At 37.1% G+C, this 24,019-nt stretch overlaps 2 protein-coding genes across 4 annotated transcripts in view; both read right to left on the bottom strand.

Moving 5' to 3' along the window:
* Nucleotides 1-23,752, bottom strand: part of LOC140157309 (uncharacterized) — a 42,310-nt gene extending 18,558 nt beyond the window's left edge. For 2 of the 3 annotated variants that reach the window (XR_011859663.1, XM_072180452.1), the window contains exons 1-2: nt 23,718-23,752; nt 21,505-21,599 (exon numbers count right to left, since the gene is read on the bottom strand). The gene's annotated coding sequence lies outside the window, so the exon portion shown is untranslated. Of the gene's footprint in view, nt 1-8,388; nt 8,479-21,504; nt 21,600-23,717 lie in introns of those variants that run through there. The other variant, XM_072180453.1, reaches the window with a different exon arrangement.
* The window catches only part of LOC140157307 (uncharacterized), a 61,196-nt gene continuing 60,926 nt past the window's right edge, over nt 23,750-24,019 (bottom strand). Inside the window, exon 6 of the transcript XR_011859660.1 lies at nt 23,750-23,821. The gene's annotated coding sequence lies outside the window, so the exon portion shown is untranslated. The remainder of the gene's footprint in view (nt 23,822-24,019) is intronic.

Below are 24,019 nucleotides of genomic sequence, written 5' to 3'. Positions count from 1 at the left end.
TACCCCACATGTTGATCTTTCCATTGATGATCATAAATTAGCTGTTGTAGACAGACAAGGTTAAACTCCTTGGTGTTATGATCCAAAACAATTTATGTTGGGATGAACAAGTTGATTCAATGTATGCGAAGGCCAATCGTAAACTCTTCATGCTCCGTAAACTGAAGGAAGCATCTCTCTCACCCGAGGAGTTGTTATTGGTGTACAAGGGGTACATCCGCCCTGTTTTAGAGTATGCCGCCCCACTTTGGCATTCTGGTCTTACTCATTATCAGGTGGCCCAGCTTGAGAAAATTCAGAGACGTGTTTGCAAATACATCCTTGGTAGAAAGTATACTACCTATGCAGATTCCTTAGCTACCCTTGAACTTCATTCGTTGTCTGAGAGAAGACAAAACATCTGCAAGGAATTTGCCCTGAAAGCAAGCACGTCTGTGAGGTTCTCACCCTGGTTTCCACCTAGTAAGTATCACTCCCACATGACTCTCAGAAGACAACCAAAATTTGACTCTTTTAGATGTAGGACCAACAGATTTCAAAACAGTCCCCTACCATTTCTCACCAACATCCTAAAAGCAATGTAGTTTGCTTTTTCTTACCAGTCATTCATTTTTTTTTATATTGTTCCAAATCCAGTCAAGTGCAATTATAATGTGTTCTAATTTATTTGTATATTTTTAATGTTTGAGTGTTTTAACTATAAATGAATGTATTTTTCTTAATGCTATTTTAAATGTAAATGTCATGCAATTCAGCCGTTGGTTGGCTGCTATGTGATTTATAATAAAATATACAATATGTTTTAATTATTTTCTTATGACGTTTTGCATGAAATGTGACAAGGATGGCTGAGGATTAGGGGGAGGAGGATTAGGGGGAGGGATTCATATCGTAAATTTGATTTAAAACCCCCATTAAAAATTTGAATCTAGTAAAATAATGTCTAAATGGACTCCCAAACATCTAAACCAAGTAAATAACTACAGAAGTTTATTTAAAAGACCAATACTTGCTCAGAATGATTGTAAATGTGGAAAAAAAGAGGTGGGGTTACATCCTCCTTACTTTGTGATTGTTTTTGCCCGCTTTCTCTCACTTTTTAAAACCAATTTCAATAAAAAAAGGTGTCAAAATGCTCAGGAGGATGAACCACTTCAAATGAGATGTGTAGGTAACATGTTTGAACCATTTAATTTTTTTACTACATGTATGTAACACAAAGGTACCCCAGGTTGTGACACAGAACCAAAACCAAATCAGTTTGATCTTTTGATCAATTAAGGGGGTACTACACCCCTGCCCAATTGTGTGCCTATTTTTACATTTTTCTCAAAAATTATAGCGCATAGGGGAAAAGTAAGATATGTATATTATAGGGGCAAGGACTACAACTACTGCACTGGCAATTTTATTTCAGCACAGACAACAGTTGTGGAGTTACACTCAAAAATGAGGGAAAACCAATATTTGATCAATAAATCAATAACTACTTGCTTTGAGTTGCTGAATTTTCAGTACAGTAGTTGTAGTCCTTGCCCCTATAATATACATATCTTACTTGTCACCAATGTGCAATAATTTTTGAGAAAAATGCAAAAATAGGCACAAAATTGGCCAGGGGTGTGAATTAATTAAATCAATTAATTAGCTTTTGTTTAATTGTTATAACATTTAATCTTTGTATGTAATGCATTGTCCAATACAATTTTGCAGTTACTTACGATTAATTAGTTACAAGCATCGAAGCAGCATCAACGGTCAATCCAGAGATTGGACAAATTGGGCTCTAGTGCCCAAATCATAAAAGTAACTTGGTCACAACTTTAAGGTGTAGAGTGAAAATTTTAATGTGAATTCCCCATTAGTTTTCCTAAAGAATCTTGTAAAAGTATTTGAATCTCATTAATTTTAACATTACATCTGATAGGATAGTAATTTAATCATTTGCAAAAATCAAATGTTGCTAAGAAAATTAAGTAAGTAAGTAGTGTCTGTTACAATTACAAATTTAACAGTTAAGGGGGTACTACACCCCTCGATAAATTTGTGTCTATTTTTGCATTTTTCTCAAAAACTAATAACACAGTGGTGACAAAAGTTATGTATATTATAGGGGCAAGGAATCCAATAACTACACTGGAATTTCAGTGACCCAAGACAAGCAGTTTGTTACTTATGATCAGAAATAAGCTACCACAAGGATGTACCTCGTTTCCTATCATATATACTGAACCGCTTGTCTTGAGTCACTGAAATTTCAGTGTAGTAATTGGATACCTTGCCCCAATAATATACATAACTTTTGTTACCAGTGTGCAATTATTTTTTGAGAAAAATGCAAAAATAGTCACAGATTTACCAAATGGGTGTAGTACCCCCTTAAGTGTCATCAGAAACTCAGATAAAAATTTGCAAAATGCACCAACACAAGAATCAAACCTGCGACCATCTGTGTGCCATGCTAGGCATATGTCCTAACCACTTGAACATCACCCCTCCATATAAGTTATAACAAAATAATGTGACTGAAACTGTTATGCACAGTACAGTTATGGACAGCATCAGAGTGTATTTGGTATCTTCAGTAGAAAGTATAACTGAGTGTATTTGCTATCTACAGTAGACAGCATCATTGAGTGTATTTACTATCTACATTAGACGGCATCACTGAGCGTATTTGCTATCTACAGTAGACAGCATCACTAAATGTATTTGCTATCCACAGTAGATAGCATCACTAAATGTATTTGCTATCCACAGTAGACAGCATCACTGAGTGTATTTGCTATCTACAGTAGACAGCATAACTGAGTGTATTTGCTATCTACAGTAGACAGCATCACTGAGTGTATTTGCTATCTACAGTAGACAGCATAACTGAGTGTATTTGCTATCTACAGTAGACAGCATCACTAAATGTATTTGCTATCCACAGTAGACAGCATCACTGAGTGTATTTGCTATCTACAGTAGACAGCATAACTGAGTGTATTTGCTAACTACAGTAGACAGCATCACTAAATGTATTTGCTATCCACAGTAGACAGCATCACTGAGTGTATTTACTATCTACAGTAGACAGCATCACTAAATGTATTTGCTATCTACAGTAGACAGCATCACTGGGTCTATTTGCTATCCACAGTAGACAGCATCACTGAATGTATTTGCTATCTACAGTAGACAGCATCACTAAATGTATTTGCTATCTACAGTAGACAGCATCACTGTGTGTATTTGCTAACTACATGAATGTATTTGATTATTTATTCTATTCAGTGGGTGTGGTCTAGTCCCGGGGTCTAGTTTGCAAACACAAAATCTGATTGGACAATCTTATATTTTGGGTATCGTCTATCAGGCCATAAATGGACCCTACATCATCACAAGTATTGATAACTAGCAACACGATTATCGAGGCTCACATAGTTAGCATGTTGTAGGCATAAGTCTACTAACTATGCACACAATCGCTATAACCGCAATGTTCTGAAAAGACGAAGTTGTAAACAAGTTTTGTTCATTTTAGAGCCCTGGGAGTTTTTATGATGGTAATTTAATTTATAGTTTATAGTTATAGTTTATAGTGATTTCAAATAATAATTGCCTAAGAATGAGAATAAACGGTATGAATTTTTATCTATTCTTTACTCTCTTCTACCATGATGACACAGGCTGTCAAACACACAGTAGAGTAGAGTAAAAACAAAAATTCATATCGTTTATTCTCCAAGTAGATATCATCAACTTCAGTAGAAGCATGATCGAGTTTACTCAAAATTCAGATTCATATATTTTTTTTATTTTTCATCAAAAAACAACAAGAAGACAAATACATTTGATACAAAATAAATGCTACGTCACATACCGTATTGTTAGTAATAAACACCCCGGGGTCGCCGCGTTTTTCCAAAAGGGGTCGTTTATTGGAAGTAAATTGTCAATGAAAAAAAGCCTTAATAGATCTGGTTCAATTTCCCCTGTAGAAAAGGAGGGTTGGAAAATGACATTTCCGTGGTAAAAATTACACCCATATGTGCACCATCAAAGCAAGAATCTGGTGAAATTCTACCATAATTTAGGCAATGGAATGGATGGAAGTTTGAGTCATAATAGGTTTTGTCCATACAATTTAGGAATTGTCACTGCATGACTGACATGACTGATGCAAGTTCTAAGCTTACTCACATGATATGACATGGAAATGTTTGCATTTATGTCAATTTAATTTTAACAGAAATATTGGAGGGGGTGTTTATTTGAGGGGGAGCGTTTATTACAAACAATATGGTATTATCCACACTTTGCAAAATCAAGTACTTTGTTGTCAAAATCATTTCAGGTATGTCCGAAATAAAGAGCAAAACTTTTTCAATTTGATTGTTTTCTAATCATATATCAAGACCTTTAATTTTTTTTTTCAATACAAAAGAGTTTTTTGATCATGATATGTAATTCATATCACCCATCATAATTAACTAAGTAACTTGGGAACAAACAAAAAGATCAACAAAGCCCAACAAACATAACTAGTTTTATTACCAGATTTGGTTGCACCCTTTCCATCCTCATTTGTAATGGAACCATGAGCACAAGTTATATCAATGAAACTAATCTCAATCATTTAGCTTAAAACCTATCTGTTTCCAAAATATTAGGTCTTTTTATGTATTTTCATAGACCTGTTTGCAGGTATTCACTCCCGATGTGTACAAGTTTTACTTTTTAAACATTGCTGTTTGATAATTATATGTATTTTATAATGATATATGTCCCTATTTGGGTTCAAGTGTATTTTTAATTATTTTAATTGTGGTTCAGATTGCTGCGCATATCTGTTTTATTCAAATTGTTGAAGTAATTAGGATTATATTTTACCACATTGTGATATATTGTTGTTCTTAATGCCATGCTGTGTATTTTTGATGTATTTTTATTTTCTTTGTACAGCGCATTGGTCCATGGGAAATGCGCTTTATAAGTTCTTTGAAATAATAATAATAATAAATAATAGCTTCATCAATCTGTTACTTTTATTCTGTTTCCGTGAATACATTGACAAGTTTGACAATTTCACCCTATGTGACTGGACACTACGAATGAGCCATACACTCGGCAAATCGTATTCTATGTTACAGTGCAAAATGGGCATCAAGGACATATCTCAATTCATTGCCACAAAATTGTAAACACTGTTTTAAAAACCAATCAACAATCCTATTGCTCAAAAGGATAATAAGCGTCTACCTATTTCTATAGAATCAGTTTAGTTCTTGTTTTTGTTTGCTTTGGCTAAATCCTGTTCAAGTGGTGGATAACAAATTATAACTGTTTGATATTTATTACCCGGGATTTATTACCACAAATGTGGGAAAAGAGACACATGTAGAACCTAAGAAAGCTACAATTTTGTTGAAGGAATTAACACAGTTCAACAAACCATAACCCCGCTCATATCATTTGAAGTCAAATTTTAAAGCATATATTTTCTAAACACGAAATAAAACAAAATTGACCGGGAGCCTACTTTGGCTGATTCATGGTCCACTCACATACCGTATTGTTTGTAATAAACGCCCCGGGGGCGTTGCATTTTTCCAAATGGAGGGCGTTTATTGGAAGTGAATTGTCAGTGAAAAAAGCTAAAAAATCGGGTTCAATTTCCCGATGGTGCTCCTGTTAAAAGGAGGGATTCTGACCATACAAGATGGCGGCGCCCACTGAAAATTACAATTTAAGTAGGGAAATACAACAAAATTACACCTGTAAGTGCATGGAATTAGTGAAATTTTACCATAATTAGGCAATGAATGGATGGGAGTTGAGTCAAAATAGGTTTTTTCCATGCAATTTAGCGATCGTGACTGCCATTACTGATGCAAGTTTTAAGCTTACCTACACGATATGGCATGAAAATGTTTGCATTTTTGTCAATTTTTCACACAAAAATTGGAGGGGGGCGTTTATTAGAAGGGGAGCGTTTATTACAAACAATACAGTATGTGACAATATGATCTGATATATGAGACCAACATTTGCAATAATTAAATAAGTACTGTGTAGGTACTGGTGAGCATGTTGTAAATGATAATACCATACAACTAAATTTCAAAATATCAAAATTTGGTCTGAGTGGATCAGATTGTGTCATATAGAAGCTTCTAAACATTGACATAGCATAATTATGATTAGGAAGACATATTGGAAAATTTATTAATCAGCCTGAATCCTTCAGGCCTCACATTGCCTTTCCATTCCTTACTAACCATAATGCAACTGTCAGTTGTATGACACACGATACTAATACCGGGAAAGGTGCATCATATGTGGGTCACTTTACCTGGGTGCGTCAACATGGCTGTTGATCATCAGGGGTCCTAGCCTTCATAAGCTGGACACACAGCTTTTCATAATTAAGGCATCTAAAAAATGTATATGAATCCGTGCATGACTGTTAAAATTTCACAAATTCGAAGTATGACATTCCTTTCATGTTTATTTACCTTATTTAAAGACACTTTCATCAAAACAAATATTCAAGCGATGATAAATAATATTAAACTTCAGTATTTTCAGAGAAAAATCAGAATTTGTTTTCTGGATAGAGCATGATTTACTAATTGTATTGAGCATGGGTGGTGATAAATTGACAAAAAATCTTTCGTTTGAAGGCCTTTGATATAATTCCCTTTAATGGGAAAGTGTGGAGACAGAGAAGATGTAAAGAAAGGAGATAGATCCAGCTATCCTCAAACAAAATATGTGTGTTGCCACTCATTCAAAAGCAATCACGCTATTTAGGTTTAACAATAAAATACAACAAAAGGGTTCGAACCCATGACGGGTGTGATACACAAGTTGCTGCTTACTAGTTTTAGGGAAAGGTCAGTGTCTGTATACCATCAATACTATGCATACCATGCATGCAGATCCTAACATCCAGTTTATTTCAAATAAAATATGACCGAAGTTCCATGGCAAATAATAATTTTGCACGCTTGGTTACGCTTTCAACCTCTACGATTTATGATACAGACTATTTACAATTATCAAAATATCTTTATTAGGTTTGCAGGAAATGACAGGAAAATACATTAAAACAATAAAATATAGATGATCAAAAATCATCCCGTTTCTAACAAAATCCTAAAACACTCTCCTAAATAATTAATATATGTTCCAAAATGGGCGGATTTTTTTGGAATCTTTACAAAACTACATTTCTTTCTTATAGTATCCATGTGTGGTATCCCTGCAGAGCAACATCTGTACTTAACACACACGTGTCATACTTTCAAGGAATTATCTATAGAAACATTGGATATGGTTTCAATTCTGGAGTGAACATTAATCAACCGTAGTCGGCAACACACATCACATCAAAGGCTACTTTCAAGTAGATGTGTAACTACTTGAGAATAAAGGACTATGAAAAGGTGCGACAGGATAACCTACGGGATTATCTCAAGGATATAATTCCGTTCTTCCTCCTCCTTTTTCAACTTTCCTGGTGGAGAGAATACTTATAAAGCAATAAATATACATCACTTACATGTATATACATCAATTTGAAAACTTCAGTGATTGATTAAACTCCTTTAAAAAGGGCTGTGCCTGTCAGTTTTATTTTGGATCCTTGGTTTTCAAGTGCCACAATAAGGGGACTCAGGAGGTGAAGGTGTTGGGGAAGGTCATGGTTGGTTAAGAGGTGTACCGTATTCATTCCAATAAGCGCCCATGCCCCAATAAGCGCCCACCCAGGGTATTTTCAATTTGCTAAAGGCGGGTAGCATCAATGTTGAAGTGACGGATAGACGTCAATACAGTGAAATAGCTGGAGGAATAGATTTCTACATCAGAAAAGCTACTAGAACATTCTCAGGACCCATTTATAACATACATAAATTTGTCTCTAATAAACGCCCCTAACAAAAAAATTAGGTAAACCAGGTAAAAAATAAGCGCCCACCCAAAATGACTTTGTTAAGCGCCCTGGGCGCTTATTAGAATGAATACGGTAATTGAGAGCAAGTGGGAGTCATGGTGGGTCAAGGGGTGTCATGGTGGGTCAAGGGGTGTCATGGTTGATTAAGGGTGTCATAGTGGGTCAATCTAAACTTCGGTGGTCAAAGCCTAATATGGTTGGACAAGGGTGATATGGTAGGTCAAAGGGTTTTGTAATTGGATCATAACTGGATTGTAATTGGATATTGAGAAGAACTTCTGACAATGCTCATACTGATATGGTTTCATGCACTGTGATGTGGTATCGAAGACAACGAAGATTCATTACTGACAAAACTATGAGTCTGTGCATTTGACATTTTTTTAACACTAACCAACAGAGGATGCAGTGTAATTTTAATTAGTTATGCACCTTGAACCCACCATGCATAAGATGGAGCAAGATCAGGCTTCCAAACAATCAACACAGGTTTCCAGTTGAAATTTAGATGACTGCATCAAAAAAATCTGAAAATGTTGATAAGATTAGAAAATAATGTTAATAACTATCAATCTTGAAATATCCTCAAATGAAGGACTGTATACATCAACTGATACTTGACAAATGGGCCAGTGTTTAGTCTCATTGGAAATTGGGTGCGCCAAATAAAGCATTTTTAACAAATTGGCCCAATTTTGCCTCAAAATTTCAACAAAATAACTAAATGTTATACAGAATTGCAAATTCTTGTGCACCAAATCTAACTTTCATCCATTTACGGATTAAATATACTTTTAAAATCAAATGATTTCCACAAAATTCCTTTAATGCACATATCAAATGCAACCCCTGGGTACCCAGGGATGGCAGAGTCGTGGGCCAGGGATTTTGGGTTTGAAAGTTCAAAGTCCCGGGTAAACATATTGCCAGTCCTGGACCCGCCTGGGCAAAATCTTGAGCCACTCCCCAGCCCCCAGGGCAAATATCCAATACAAACCGATGCAAACCCCGGGTATTCCACAGCCCATGTTCCTGGCTCTGGGCATCAGATATAGGCCTAGATCTTTTGGTTTTAATTTTGCAGCGATTGCAGACCTAGCAACCTACCTAAGTCAGAATGAGAGACATTGAGACCAAAACCTTGTACATTGTACATGGTCATGTTTTTTGAGGTGGGACCCAATTGTGTCACATCTTGCAATTTGTCAAAAATCAACTCCTTTTTTGTATTTCTGATTATATTTCAAAAAGTTTTCACCCAAACTATGTAAAAGTATACATTTTTAGAAAGCATATATTGTCAGGATTGCAAATCTGTAAAGTTTGAGTGGGTATACAGGGTGTGCCAAAAATATACAGGGTGATTCCACTGAAAAATACCTAAAAAAATTACATTTCTTTACCACTCTAATATTTCTACATAGTATTAAATTGGAAAATGAACTTGATATTTGGAATGTACACAATTAGTCCTTTCAATAAATATATAGTTTGCATTATATTTGTTAAGCCCATTGTGTTATACAGGGTGTGAAAAAGTTGTATTTTAAATTGTTTAATTTAATGAAAAATTTCCCTAAGGGCCATTTATTGTAAGCATATGCACTTTAAATTTGGAAAATATATTCCAGATAGTTTAAAGAATTGCTATAATATCATATTTAAATATACAATTCCCATATAGGGTGTTCCAAAAATCAATATACAGTGAATAATTTGTAACATTGGTCCATGTACATACATGCACAATTAGCCTATAAACTATTTAACAATAACCAGAGATCAACATGTAATCAGATTTAAATCCTTTGTAATAATCTCCTTTGAGAAGATTTATTTCATTATAGATATTTCAAAGATAAAACAATTTAAAAGATCTATTTATAACAGCTGAACTTTATTTTCATTCCTTTTATCATGAATTGCAAAATTTACAGCCGATTGTATTGCATTCTGCACACATTCCACTGCATTAATTAAAAGCTCATTAAATCCTATATTACTAAGTTAATTAAGATTAACTAGGCAATAGTTATAGAAAGTTAAAAAAATAAGATTAACATTATGCAAATGCATTTTTACTTCTACTAGGCAACAAAGGGCATAAATTTTATTAACACCAACTTCCCATTGGAATTACACAGAGCTCCTCCTCTACCGGCTCCTCCTCTACCGGCTCCACCCCTGACTAATTTACCCAATTAAGTTGTTGTAATTAATTAATACATTTGTTCAATTTTATTTGTTATTATTTCATTAAATTAATAATTTATCTTCAAAATAAGACCAGAACCATTTCTTCATGATGGATTTTAGCAAAAATATAGGAATAAGAAGAGAAAAATTGTTGGAAAATGTGACAGCTCCACCTTTTTTTGGTGCCCACCTCAAAAAACATGACCACATGCACACAAACCAGATACCATCAAATCCAAAGACTTGAAGTGTGCAATACTTTCAGAATTCAGAGGTTTTGCAGGTCTAAATTTATCACAAATTATAGGCCTACTATTACTAAAGAGAATAGCCTATGGTCGCATGTCAAAAGTTGGGTACAATTTCCATTACATGGTCAAAAATGACCTACCGACCAACTCCTTGCTACTACCCCGGTGGGGTCACTCAACTTGCAATACTGACCGCACGATCGTTACCAAAATCAAGGAAAAAGGGTCATTTTTAGGGCATGTCCGCGGACAAAATTGTCCGTGAAATTGGAAAAATAGGGGTGTTTTATTGCACAAATGTCTGCGAAATTGAAAAAGGGGTTCTTATTATTTTCTCCTGATCCCGTGGCCAGATAAAAAAATCACAGGAATAAATTTGGTTTCCTACTTTGTACTCATCCCGTGATCAATATTGTTCTTGGTTCTGATTTATGCAAGGGGTACTACTTGAATTCTGTGATGCCCTTGTTAATTACTGAAAAAAAAACCATTCATAGGCCTAAAATCCCTTCCTTGAAATGTTGAAATAGGGTCAAAATTGCAAATGTGTCCTCGGAATCTAAAAAATAGGGGTGTTTCAGAGTACCATTTTGTCCTTGTTTTGGAGTAAAAAAGGGGGTAAAATTTCATGATTTGTCCTTGAAATCGACTGCAAAAGGGGGTAATTTGTACTTGTGGTAACGGTCCTATGCGTCCCCCCTGCCAGGAAGTGACCCCACCGGGGCTACTACCCCATATCTGGGCAAACAAACACTTTTTTTGGCCTCTAGGCTATAGTACCGTAGGCGTTGTTCATGTGTTATTAATTCTACTGCCAAACACATCAGTATGAGTTAGTCGGGATTATGCACTTTCAGTTTCTCACGCGTTTGAACAGGAATTGGATTGCGTACTTTTTCGATGTCTAGTGAGCAAATTTCTTCAATATTTTGAGAAAATGATGTCAAATTTTCTATTCTATATTGTTTGGTAATAATGTCTTTTGCCAATAGTATGTTTAAAGTTGTAATTTTGTGTTTTTGATCGCAAAGATCGGATATTTTCGTTCGATTCAATTCTGAACCCTTACGCAAGGTTGCCGATTTCGCAGAACTTTGAAGATAATTTTGCCTTTTGGACACTAAAATGCATTCGATCCTTAATTTTGTTTCAACCGAGTCTTAAATTAGCAAGCACAATAAGGTTGGTACCACTTTTATATACATTGATAAAATTTGTAAGATTTTTTTTCAAGTTTCTAACTGGCGCAAATCGTTAAGTGTGTATTTCCCATTGACATCCAAAATGGCGTAAGCCAGTCCTTAATATACATAGGTACGGCGTATATAGGACTGGCAAGCAAGTCTAGTATGAGTATGAGTATCAGTGGCGGATTTAGAGGGGGGCGCACCAAGCGCGCACCCCCTCTATTATTTGCAGATCGGCGCCTGACTCCAAGTGTGTGTATTTTTGCAGAGCGGCGCCTGGCTTTGTGTGGGCGCCGAGCCGTGGCGGCTCTGGATCCGCCCCTGAGTATCCATTGTGAGTTGTGCCTTGTCAACATCACAGATGTTACGCTCTCGTCAAATGTATAATTGCATTATCAAATTTAAAAGGGCATTTAAGTGATCCATAGCCTCATCCCCCACTTTTCTCAAAAAAAGTTGAGATTTTTATATCACTGGAAACCTCTGGCTACATAATGTTTATGTACAAAATATTTCTTGCAGATTAATTAGTTTAGCAAAGATATCGTGAAATTTGAATTTCGTTCTGGTGCACCAGAACAAAATTACAACGCATTGTCTATATCTATGGAGCAGTGTAATACACATCATCGAACGCAAAATCGGAATCAACTGAAATTTTGGGAATAGGTTTTTTTCGTGGATATCTAATGAAAAATGACATAAATAGAGGATGCTAAAGTTGTTTTCTTTAAACTTCCGTGGTCCAGGTACGCGCTGGTGGATTGCGATCGCGTAGAAGTGACAAGGTCGCCTACTACGCGCCGCGCCGAAGACCAATGGGTCAGCCGGCTTGTTGTCAAGTGCATTGATCAGCCAATCAGCGTGATTGTTTATTGCTTTTGTGTTTACGCTCGTGTACGCGATACGCACAGGCACGACCACGGAAGTTTAAAGAAAACAACTTTAGGATCACGAAATACTCCTTTAAGCTTACCTAATTTAGTTTATAATCGAAGCCGAGTTTGACAGTTTGTACTCCCCTGGAGCGAGATAATTACGTTAATATTTACACCAGGTATCCATTATCATAGTAAACAACTGTAGAAGGGTTTATTTATCTTCTATTACCCGAAAATATTGAAGACAATTTCACAACTTCTTCCCTCGCGAGGTTGGTTCTGGTAAATATAGCTAGTCACCCAGACTCCAGGGCGCACACCACTATAAATAATCGCCCATTGAAATACGAAAAAAACACGCCGGTTTTCTTTGCTCGTTTTGAGACAAGCGGCTAGGGGACAGGGGTAACCAGGCCCGTACGCAGGATTCCATTGGGGGGGGGGGGGCTCATTTTGAAAAAGTGGACCTTTTTCCAAGGGGGGGTGGGCGATTTTGTGAAAAGTGGACAAAATTGAACCTTTTTTTTTTTTTTTAAGCGTAAAAAACCTTCTGGTTGCTACTGCGTAAACACCTGGTAGGTTATCTCACACAGAATTTAGCGCGTCAAGGAGTCGGAGGGCTAATTTTTGCTACTCAGTCGTTTGTGCAGTTTGTCGATGTTGATGGTCTGTAGCTGGTCCTTGAAGTTTTGTAGTGTTGGGGCGATCAATTCTTATTCTTAACCTTGTCAATCAATTCTTATTCTATTGTCCACCGACGTTATTAAGCCAATGATATCACAAATACGTTTATACATGATCAATCCAATCGATAGGCAATTTAATGATGACTCACCCACCAAGTTTCATGCCCATATGACAGATTTTACTAATTTGACCTCAGACCCTTGGTGACCCCGAAATGACCTACTAAAAATTTGGCTCTAAATGTTTAATGTACACACCACGTTTCATGCCCAAATTTTACTAATTTTACCTCAGATGACCCCTGGATGACCTTGGGTTACCTTGCTCGGGTCAAGATGCACCCACCCACCCACCATGTTTGAGGAACGTGCAAACCCTATAGTGGAAAAACAGTTTTGACTAATTTGACCTCAGATGACCCCTGGATGACCTCGGGTGACCTGACCCACTAACCAATACAAACTTATTATGTCTCGGGTCAACATGTACCCACCAAGTCTCATGCCCGTATTACAGTTTTTACTAATTTGACCTTAGATGACCTCAGATGACCTTTACCCACTGCAAACTGCTAGTCTCTGAGAAAAACAGTTTTTAGTACTAATTTGACCTCAGGTCACCTTGACCCACTAACCAATACAAACTTGTTCTGTCTCGGGTCAAGATGCACCTACCCACCCGGGGGGGTCACTCGCTTACCAAAGTGGTACGCATGCTCGTCCCCAAAAAACGTCGAAAAAAGGTCGATTTTTGGCCTTGTGGCGGCCCCGGGTGGCGGCGTCCATAGACATACCACCTAGACCTGTAACTGCCCATCCCTAACCATGGCAGTAGGTGAAGCCACGTATCCAAGGTGATTTTGGTCGGGTGGTCGGACGCGGAGAAATAAGCGTTCATGTCTGGAACGAAAAACGCGATCGTTTGCGTGATTGCTGCGCCGTTATCGCCCGTGTCAAATGCAACATGTTCTGTAGACGCGAACATGTCTGCTTGTTTGCGTCCTTGTCAAAATCGTTGCTAAGCAGTGTTGACTTCACTACGCGAACCAAAGTTATAGGTCTAGGTACTTGTTTGTCTGGGGCGGCGTCGACGTTTTAAGAAAAAAGGGTGCTTTTCAGGTAAAGTTTCGACATTTAGGGTATTTTTTTTCACAATTTCCATGGGTTTGTTTTAGAGTTTACGCCATTTAGGGGTTCATTTTAGTTTCTTACACCGAATTACGCCATATTTTAGGGGAGCCTTACGCCAATAAGGGGTGAAATTTTTCTACACTGATTACGCCATTTAGGGTCCATTTTTGAGGTGTTGGGACGAGCATGCATACCACTTTGGCAAACGAGTGATCCCTCCGGGCCTACCCACCAAGTTTGAGGAACATGCAACCCCAACCCCAACAAACTAATATCATTAAACTTCATCAATCTTTTGCTTTTATTCCATTATTATGTTCAATACATTAACAAATTTTACAATTTCGCCCTCATGTGACACAATCTCATGAGACCAATGTTTGCAATAATGAAATTGTATCATAGGCAAAAATGGAGAAAAACAATTAAACAAACTAGAAGGCTATATATTTGTACACAAATACGGCTATACCCGCATGTTATCGGTTTACCCAAACTTACAGTCCTTATTTGCTGAGGACTTAAAAAGAAATTGTAAAAAGTCGCCCAATTGGGCAGAAAATGTGTAAAAAGTGAAAGTCACAAGCTTTAATTGAATGTAGGTTGCACTGTCGTAGCACTTAAAATAAAGAAATTGTAAAAAGTCCCCTCGCAGGGGAGTCATCTCTCTTACTCTCCATAGGTTGCTGTTGTCAGTCTCTCTTACTCACAGTGAGGCTATGCAATATGATTAGGGGGAAACTATTCCAGAGGCAGTATGTAAATTACTTGGAGCAGCCATTTCAGAGGAGTATGTAAATTAAACGGAACAGCCTTTTTTGGGCCATTTCAGAGGGAGTATGTAAATTAAATGGAACAGCCAATGGGTAATAGTCTCTTATTCACAGTGAGGCTATGCAATATGATTAGGGGAAAATTATTTCAGAGGGAGTATGTAAATTAAATGGAACATCCATTTCAGAGGGAGTATGTAAATTAAACGGAACAGCCTATTTTGGGGCCATTTCAGAGGGAGTATGTAAATTGAATGGAACAGCCAATGGGTATGTAATTTAACTGGAACAGCCTTAACGCTTCACACTGGTATTTCCAATTACCATCATATATCTATTATAATACTGGATCTGTCTGTTTAGTCCTCACGTGTGTGTGGTGGTTGGGTGGATGTTAGTAACAATATAATTCTCAGGTGCTATCTGTGTACAAATTCCCAATTGGGCAGAAAATGTGTAAAAAGTGAAAGTCCAAGTCACAAGCTTTAATTAAAAGTAGGTTGCACTGTCGTAGCACTTAAAATAAAGAAATTGCAAAAAGTCCCCTCTCAGGGGAGTCGTCTCTCTTACTCTCCATAGGTTGCTGTTGTCAGTATCTCTTACTCACAGTGAGGCTATGCAATATGATTAGGGAAAACTATTCCAGAGGGAGTATGTTAATTAAATGGAACAGCCATTTCAGAGGGAGTATATAAATTAAACGGAACAGCCTTTTTGGGGCCATTTCAGAGGGAGTATGTAAATTAAATGGAACAGCCAATGGGTAGGTAATTTAAATGGAACAGCCTTAACGCTTCACGCTGGTATTTCCTATTATGATATAATACGATATGTCTGTTTAGTTCTACGTGTATGGGGTGGATGGGTGTGTGGGTGTTAGTAACAATATACTTCTTATGGGAAAGCTATTCCAGAGGGAGTATGTAAATTAAATGGAACAACCATTTCAGAGGGAGTATGTAAATTAAATGGAACAGCCTATTTTGTGGCCATTTCAGAGGGAGTATGTAAATTAAATGGAACAGCCAATGGGTATGTAACTTAACGTTGATGTCATCTATATTATAATTACACTATTCTCTGTGGATCTGTTTAGTCCTACGTCAGGCATGAGAATAATTAGCCATGAAAAAACCTGAAGTGTTTGAAAAAGCCTGAAAAAGTGTGTGAAATTGGGCTAAAAAGGCCAAAAACGGGCTGAAATTAAAAGAAAGTGCGGAAATTTGGACAACAAAAAAGCCTGAATTCAGGCTTAAACCTGAAAATTCTCATGCCTGCTACGTGTATGGGGTGGGTGTTAGTAACAATATAATTCTCAGGTGCAATCTGTGTACAAACTCTGAGCCCTGAAGCTGCTTTATTTGATGAGAAACAACCGGCCCTTTGTTTTAACATTTGGGACCCTGGTGGGGCCCATAGTATTTGATTTATGAGGCTCATGAACATATATTGAAGTATAATTCTCAGGTGCTCTCAGTAGACTCAAGCTGGGCACTGTAGCTGGTTTATTTACTGAGTAATGGCCGGCCCTATATTTTAGCGTTTGGGGCCCTGGGGCCCATATTATGTGACATATGGGGCTCATATGTACATATAACAATATAATTCTCAGCTGCAATCTGTGTACAAACTCTAAGCCCTGAAGCTGCTTTATTTGATGAGAAACGGCCCGGCCCTTTGTTTTAACATTTGGGCCCTGGGGCCCATAATATTTGACTTATGGGGCTCATGTACATATGTTGAAGTATAATTTTCAAGTGCTATCAGTAAACTCAAGCTGGGCATCGTAGCTGCTTTATTCACTGAGTAACGGCCGGCCCTATGTTTTAGCGTTTGGGGCCCTGGGGCCCATATTATGTGACATATGAAGGTTATATATACATATGACAATATAATAATAAAGACCTATCTGTGTACCAAATCTGAACCCTGTAGCTACTTTATTTGCTGAGAAACGGCCGGCCCTTTGTTTTAACATTTGGGCCCCTGGGGCCCCTAGCCTTGTAAATCTGGGGCCAAAATGGGCAAAAGGCACATCTACAACTTAGGGCCCATACATATGCCATATATGAGCCCCAGTGATCTTGTACTTTTAGAGCTAGGCTTGTCAATCTGTTGCACCATATTTTAACATTTGGGCCCCTGGGGCCCATAATATATAACATATGGGGCTCTTGTATATTTGTAAATATAGAGTACCCCTAGGGCTATCACTGGACCAACTCAGGGCCCTGAGGCTGCTTCATTTGATGAGAAACGGCGTGCTTTGTATTTTCACATTTGGGGCCCGTGACCTTTGACCTCTGGGGCCAAGATGGGCAAAAGGCACTTCCACGGGGTAGGGCCCATAAGTGTACCACATATGGGCCCTGGGGCCCTTGTAGTTTTAGCGCTAGCCTTGACAGAATGATGTGTTTGATAGGAGAAGGAGGAGGAGGAGGAGGAGATGAAACCACAGAATGGCAATATACCCGTTCATGCTTCGCATGCGGGTATAAATATAAAACAAGAAGATACATAAAAGTTCATAACTTAGGGGCTGTGCAATAATTGTGAGCCCTGGGGGAGGGTAAAATCAACCGCATAATTTAGAAAATCCCATAGGAAAATTGCCAAAAAACGGCTTGTGCCCCAAATCATGGTCGGTGCCCCCCTCCCCCCATCGGATGCACTACACCACAAATTGGTATGAATCCATACATGACTGTTAACATCTTTAAAAAGTATGACATGCCCTTTCATAACGGTTAATTATTATATCTAGTCGAAATAAAGTTTCACCTTCCCCATTTTTTAAGTCAGAAAAGTCAATTTTCAAAAGGCAATTTCTCTGTTTGGAATTAGTGTCACATAAACCATGGCAGTAATTTTGGAAGTTAAGCAATGCTAACAATAAATCATAGGATATGTGGAGAATTTGACTGGCAGGATCATCAGATGCAAAGGGGTCAGTCCATATGAAATCAAGGAGGCTCCCCACCTGACCCCCTCAGATTTGCTTGATATTTTAGTCATATGTTGTACCTGTAAAAATATGAAAAACCTGCAAATTTGAGGTCTGTAGCTCTTACGGAATTTCTGTGGCAGCCATTTAAAGTTGGAGTAGGGGGTCTAAATTTGGACTCAAAAGTTGCCCTTTAAATAAATTTCATCTTTGGGAGTCTGTGCCTTCTTTACAAAGAGAGGGAGATGTCTGAAACCTTGTATACAAACTAACTGCATGCCAAATTTGTCAAAAAGTAAAAAAAAAAATAAAAAAATTTATTGCGCTTTGTGTCACGGGGTCATTAAATATGCAAGAAAAAATGTAATGTTTTATAAACTGACAAGTTTAGCACCCCTAAATTCACATTTTTTGTCAGATTAGTTATTGTTTGTTGTCACTGATGCTAAATATAGGATAAATACAATGCATATCCAAAAAATTGAGCTCACAATTCATTTACATTTCGAACAGCGCCCTCACAAAGATGAAATTTATTGCAAATTCAACATTTTCAGGGGCCCAAAGTCGATGTGTGTCCACCTTCAAAATTTATAAAACATCACTTTTATATGACTACTAGTCTTATATTACAACTTAGGTAAGTCCCAGTAATTGTTTAGGTTGACTTCATATAAAACGACAAGCCCAAAGTTGACCATTTTCTTATGATTGCATGTACTGCAAATGTGCCAAATTTGGAAGGCTTAAAAGTCAAATTGGCCACAATATTGAAAAAAAAGAAGATTAGATGCGTAGTTATTGGCCCTATTTACTATTATTTTCATTTTATTTTCAATATACAGATTTTCTGTGGCAGCCATTTAAAGTTGGAGTAGGGGAATCTAACTTTGGACCCAAAAGTTGCCCTTTGAATAAATTTCATCTTTGGGAGCCTGTACCTTCCTAATAAAAAGAGAGAGAGAGGTCTGAAACCTTGTATACGCACTAACTGCATGCCCAATTTGTCAAAAAGTAAAAAAAAAAAAAAAAATTTTTATTACGCTTTGTGTCACGGGGTCATTAAATATGCAAGAAAAAATGTAATGTTTTGTAAACTGGCAAGTTTAGCCCCCATAAATTCACATTTTTTGTCAAATTAATTATTTTTTGTTGTCACTAATGCTAAATATAGGATAAATACAATGCATATCAAACATTTGAGCTCACAATTCATTTACATTTTCCAACAGCGCCCTCATGAATGAAATTTATTGCAAATTCAACATTTTCAGGGGCCCAAAGTCGATGTGGTCCACCTTCAAAATTTATAAAACATCACTTTTATATGACTACTAGTCTTAAATTACAGCTTGGGTAAGTCCCAGTAATTTTATAGGTTGACTTCATATAAAACGACAAGCCCAAAGTTGACCATTTTCTTATGATTGTATGTACTGCATATGTGCGAATTGGAAGGTTTAAAAGTCAAAATGGCCACAATATTAAAATAAATGACTAGATCGTATTATTGGCCCTATTTACTTTAATTTCCATTTTATTTTGACAATATTGGGGCCAATTTGACTTTTAACTGCCTTTACAAATTACATTATTATTTTTTGTTTTAAGACTAGTAGTCATATAAAAGTGATGCATATCAAAAATGCATATTTAATGACCCCTATATTTAGTGACACAACGCAAAAATGTGAATTAGGGGGCAGATTTTTTTTATTTTTTACTTTTTAATGACCAATTGGGCATGCAGTTAGTGTGTATACAAGGTTTCAGACCTCTCTCTCTTTTTGTAAAGAAGTCACAGACTCCCAAAGATGAAATTTATTTTTAGGGCAACTTTTGAGTCCAATTTTAGACCACCCTACTCCAACTTTAAATGGCTGCCACAGAAAATCCGTAAGAGCTACAGACCTCAGATTTGCAGGTTTTTAATATTTTAACAGGTACAACATATTACTAAAATATAAAGCAAATCTGAGGGGGTCAGGTGGGGGACCTCCTTGATTTCATATGGACTGACCCAAAGCTGAAGTAATTTCTTTATTTCTGGCTTTTCTTCATATGTGACCATCCATCACAAATGAGCTCTGATTTCGGCATTTTCACATTTTGTAAAGTGTGCTTTTTTTATTTTATTAGAAAGGCAAGTTCTCTTCAAAAAATGCTTTATAATGATATATTACATGTCCCTGATGCTTGTTGGCAAGGTGGTAAACAATCAGTAAAAAGAGGTGGGAAATCCTTTGTTTTCTATTGTTTTTTGAGAAGTTTAATGGGCCAGATCTCAAATCAAGCTCTGCCGACATCAGAGCTTATTTGTGGTGGATGGTCGGTCACATATTTGGATCTTGAGAAGTACTTCTGACAATGCGCTATATGCTCATACTGATACGGTTTCATGCATTGCCACTTTGCTGTGGTATCTAAGACTACTAAGATTTATAAACCCTTTCTGACAATACTGGCACTGATATGGCTTCTCTTTGGTGTGTGTTCTAATGTGAATTTTTAGAACATCGTTTCTTGTGAAGCATTTCTGACAATACTCACACTGATACGGTTTCTCTTTGGAGTGAGTTCTGACATGTTTAGAAAGATAACTGCGTGCTGCAAAGCATTTCTTACAATGATCACACTGATATGGTTTTTCTCTGGCATGAGCTGTTCTGACATGTCTATTAAGATCACTGGAAGTTGCAAAACCTTTCTGACAAAACATACACATATATGGCTTATCATGGGTCAGTTTGTGTCTTTTAAGATAGTCAGCTGTTCTGAAGCATTTGTGACAATACTCACACTTATAGGATTTCTCTTTGGCATGAGTTCTGACATGTCTTTTAAGATTACTGTGTGCTGTAAAGCATTTCTCACAATGTTCACACTGATAAGGTTTCTGTTCGATATGAATTCTGATGTGTTTTGTAAGATTACCAGAATCAGCAAATATTTTCCAACAAAAGTCACACTGATAGACTTTCTCTTTAGTGTGAGTTGTGATGTGTTTACTGAGACCACCGTACCTTGTGAACCTTTTCTGACAGTATTCACACTGATAAAGATTCTCTTCAGTGGTGTGAGTTCTGATGTGTATTGTAAAATTATTTGTACAATCAAAGGTTTTCTGACAAACTACACATTGAAAGGGGTTCTCTTCCGCCGTTTGAGTCCTGATGGTATTTGGAGCATCAACTTGCGTGAAACAAAGGTTTTTAGATTGAGATATTATCATCTTGTCTTTTTGTGTATGTCTTTGAAGATTAGCATAATCCGTCACGAATTTTTTCTTTTGATGTGCCCGGTGATATTTGAGCATATGTCTGTTCACATGAAATTTCAATTTTTCCAAAGAATGGAAATTACTTTCACAGAATATACAAGTAAATGGTTTTAAACTTCTCCTTTCCATTGTTCCTTTAATATGAGTCTGTGTATTGGACTGTCGTGTTTTTTGTTAGCAACATTAGAAAATGCAGTGTGATTTTAGTTAGTCATGCACCTTGAACCCACCATGCACAAGATAGAACAAGATCAGGCTTCCAAACAATCCACACAGGCTTCCATGTAAAAGTGATTGTCCACTGAGTACCACTGGATCAAAATATCTGAAAATATTGATAAGAAAATTAATTTATTATTAGTCTTATTTTCTGCCAATAAAGGGTTGTATATAAATAAACTTTTGAGACACATGAGAAGACTTGACTATACAATGAATAACAGCTTCAAAGATTTATTCCATGCCAACTTATAAACACTGTGCTGGCTTGTAGTACCACATATTCACCTCGATATTTAATACAATCCTGCAATTGGAACATTCTGGGGTGCAATATATGCCTTCTAGGAGGGCACAAACATGAACTTTCAGCTCTTCTGCATGACAAAGGGGCATTTTGAGCGGCTCAGTGATTTTAATGGCAGAATCTCCCTTCAGTAAATTACAATAATATAAGGAAATATTCAATTTTTCAGTGACATGATGTGACAGACCAAAATATGACTTTTTGTGCCAGATTTGGGCAAGTGCCCCCGGTGAACATTTGGGAATTTACACACGTCCAGCATAATCATTATACTCATCTAACACATGGCAGCTATTTCACCTTACCCACATCTGGTACTAAGCAGTCACAGAAGTTGGTAGGTGCAAATAGCTGCCCTGTGAACATTTGACAATTTCCCCACAGTGTAACGTACAAGGCAGCTATTTCACTTACCTGCTTCTGGCACTGAGAAGACAAATGGGGGTAGGGGCTGTCCCAGCAAAATTGCCCGAGGCTATATAGTCATTATCAAGTTGCTGTTTTCGGTGCATTCATTGTGACCAAAATGGAACACTTTTGATGAAATTCTGATGATCACCTGCCAACTTTTTAGAAAATTAGTTGCATCGACCCTGCATTATAAAATAAAATCAACATAGAACAATGTCATGGAAGTTAGGGTAACAATTTTATGCACAAATCCATGGATCAATTCTGGCAAATGATTTGTGTGAATTAAAGCTGTAAACTTGACTTCCTAAATCTCAAAAAGTAGAATTTGCAAGAATCCAACAAAAATATGTGCTAGATTGAGCTTCAAACATTTTGCCAGGGCCGTTCCGACCATTAGGCCTAGGGCGGCGAACGCAGAGGGGCGCAAAGAGGGGGCGAAAAAAAGAAAAAACAGGAATAGAGAAAGAAAACGGAAGAAAAAATGAGAATGAAAGGGGGACCTGAGAATAAGTAAAGAAACGGGCCATTTTTCTGACCCTTCCCGTATCTGTTGCCAGTGGTGAACATAGCTTTTCTAATTGCGTTCAACGATGACACAAAAATTTTAAACCAATAATTCAGTACAGTGACAAAAATCGCTTCAATTGGCCTGTCAATTGGCGCATTTTAATGTTTACATGTAAAGCAATACCAGGCAATTTGTACAAAGGTCAAAAATTGTCTACGAATGTCTTGAATAATATTGCAAAAATAGTCCACCAAATGGCTTCAATTAGGTCTTCATTTTGCAAAATTTTTTTCACTTGCGCCAATTGACACACCCTGCGTGCCCAACTATATAGGTACATTATTATAAAGCAATAATGTATACAATAAAGTCAAAACTTGTCCACCAATGGCTTCAATTGGGCCGTAAATTTTAGACTTTTCAAACTAAAATTTTACACAATAATAGTGACAAAATGGTCCACCAAATGGCTTCAATTGGGTCTCCATTTTCCAAAAGTTTCTAACTTCTGAGGGCATAGGCGTAGATCCCGGGGGGATGGGGGTATAAATCCCACCCAATATTTTTAACCTCAATTGGCCCATTTTAGTCCCAAAAGTGAACATTTTCGTGCGCTTTGCGCGCATTCATTCCAATTTTACACCATATCTCATCAGTTTAGCTTCAATATAGCAATATTTTTCGCGAGCTTCACACGCATTTTTATCGTTAACTTATACTGTTTCCAAAAAGTGTTGTATTCAATATAGGCCTATACTTCAAGAATTTTTCCAACCCCATCCCCCCAAATATGTCAAAAAGAAATCTACACTGTCTGAGGGGGCACATCCATCCAAGCGCGACGCGATGGCCGTGATTTTATTATTTTTTGGGTATGCTTTGGTGGGCGGCATGGAGAGGCTTTGCCTAGGGCGGCAAAATCCATAGGAACGGCCCTGCATTTTGCGACAAAATTCTAGCCCTGAGTGAGCGCATGCACCTGTCCCTGAACTCACCATGGATTAGAAGTACAGGTACAGGCTTCAAAACAACCCATGCAGACTTCCAGTTGAAATTATATTCTACCAGATTGGTGCTTTATTGTTTCCACTGATGATCACTGTTATTATTAAATAAGAAATATAAATTAATGTACAGGTGTGAAGTATCCTCAAATCCTGGGCTGTACATAAACTGTGGTGGCACTTGTCACCAGTTTGACCATTTATTCTCAAACTTTACTGGCCTAAAGTGGCCTGAATAATAAGCTGACTATAATGTTCATAAAATTTTTTTAAAAAAACAAAAAAACAGTGAA

The sequence above is a fragment of the Amphiura filiformis genome, chromosome 7, assembly GCF_039555335.1.
Source record: "Amphiura filiformis chromosome 7, Afil_fr2py, whole genome shotgun sequence".
Taxonomy (NCBI): Eukaryota; Metazoa; Echinodermata; class Ophiuroidea; order Amphilepidida; family Amphiuridae; genus Amphiura; species Amphiura filiformis.
Note: the sequence above shows the minus strand (reverse complement) of the source record. Positions and strands in the feature narration are given on the sequence as shown.